The following is a 2,230-nucleotide window of genomic DNA, read 5'->3' on the forward strand; positions in this document are numbered from 1 at the left end:
AGTGGAGGACAGAGGAGTCTCTTAAAGAAGAAGTTACAGGTCTGTGAGGGCCAGAAATCTTGCTTGTTTGTAGGTGACCAAATACTTATTTTACCGAGGAATTTACCAATTAATTCTTTAAAAATCCTACAATGTGATTTTCTGGATTTTTTTTTCTCATTTTGTCTCTCTTAGTTGAGGTATACCTATGATGAAAATTACAGGCCTCTCTCATCTTTTTAAGTGGGAGAACTTGCACAATTGGTGGCTGACTAAATACTTTTTTGCCCCACTGTATATACTTATAAAAGGATATATATACAACACAAAACCGATTTAGTTCTAAAAATAGATTAGTTTTAGATTTATTTCATTAACTTAATAAAATAAAATACTTCTATAATTAAAAACTTTGAAGTATATCAAATATATTTATATGTATTTATTTTTGTTTAATTTCTATAAGGTATAAAGTCTGCTTACCGTGCAGGAGTGCATGCAGTGATGGATGTGACACACACAGCGCCCCCTGCAGCTCACAGTGTTCAGCAGCAGCAGCAGCATCACTCACTCTTTCTCTCATTCTCTCAGTGTTCTCCTCCTGCATCTCTCATTAATGAAACGCCTCATCACTCTGGAGTTCTCATTCCTCTCACAGCTTCTTTTGTGAGCTGCTGTTCTCAGGATGTTCTGTTCCAGCACTTCACAAACCCCTGACATCCACACGTGTAGAGGACGTTTGTGCAAAGTGCCTGAATCAGAACAAAAAACCCCAAATGAAGATTAAAACTGAATGAGAGCGTGGAAGAAAAGCCCTTTAATTCAGTTTCTGCTTTCACACCAGCACTAAAGCATCAAGACATCACTGCTATATTAAACTTCTGCACAAATATCCCAAGTGCAATAATCATATACTGATAGATTTAGGATACATTATTTAGGCTGAGATAAAAAAAAATTTAAAAAAACATTACATATGAAAAATATGATGAAGTGTTTATTTATTACCTATTAAGAAAGTTAGAGTGAACAGTTGTTCCTTATTTGATTTCTTTTCAAATTCAATTATGAAAAAACAATAAAATAAAAGTAAAAATAAGAGTATAAAGAGTACTAAAAAATAAGCTGCCTGAATTTTAAAGTTCAAAAGTATGTGTTCTTTTTTTACTTCTTATTTTATTTCTTATTTATACAAACATTTTGGTCATATGCAATTTTGATGTGCATATTAAAAATAAAATGCTACCCAAATTTTACTGTCATCCAAATATTAATTACAAAAATAGGTTATATTAAAAATATAATATAATATAATATAATATAATATAATATAATATATTTGGGTTGTTATTGCAAAATGTCCATTCATTTATTTATTAACATCAAGATTTTAAGTGCTGTAACTGGTTTCTATTTATGCTATGTTTTACAACCAGTTTTCATCTTAATCATAATTTAACACACACACACTCACACACACACACACACACACACACACACACACACAAAGATATGTTTGTCAGTGGTCGGTTTTGTCCCGTTGGTTAGTGTTTCAAACAATACGTTCCTTTGTACCCGAGAGAGAGAGACGAGTTGAGAAAGAGAGACAGACAGAAACTGGAAGTGCTGATAAGGTGGAAGCAGAGAGACTAAAACACATCACGAGTATTAAACACATTCAGTCTTTACCATGAATCATTCTGCTGAAAAAGAAAAGAGAGACTTTGTTTTAATGCGTGTTTGGACTTTAAAAATATGCAGATATTTAGATATACAAATTTTTATTCAGGTATTGTTTTTTTATTTATTTAAGTCTTGTTTTCTGAAAAACAAAATGTTTATGTTTGTGTTTAAGTTGAGAACAAATATCTGTCAATGGGATCAGAAAAATCAACTTAAATCAAAGGGAAAACAGTATTATTTTTCTGACCCTATATTAACATATATTTAGTCTTGATTTAAACATAAACTTAGTTTAAGTTAAAAAAAGAGGCTTAATATCTTAACTCATTTTGCTTCTTCAGTAAATTTTATACTCCAGTATATTTGTACTAGAAAACAAATAAAAAATATTGAAGAAAACATAATTTTTCTGCTGTGTGATAATGAGTTTATATGGCAGATGAGGAGAGACAGTCTAGATGTTTTCCACATGCCCTCATTTAGTTTGTCTCTTTTGTCTCATTGTTGGTTAAAGTCTCTCTCGTGTAAAATAATCCATTCTGTTCACCTGATTAACCAGATAAATTAC

This window comes from Sinocyclocheilus grahami, unplaced genomic scaffold, assembly GCF_001515645.1.
Source record: "Sinocyclocheilus grahami isolate Dianchi unplaced genomic scaffold, SAMN03320097.WGS_v1.1 scaffold2181.1, whole genome shotgun sequence".
Taxonomy (NCBI): Eukaryota; Metazoa; Chordata; class Actinopteri; order Cypriniformes; family Cyprinidae; genus Sinocyclocheilus; species Sinocyclocheilus grahami.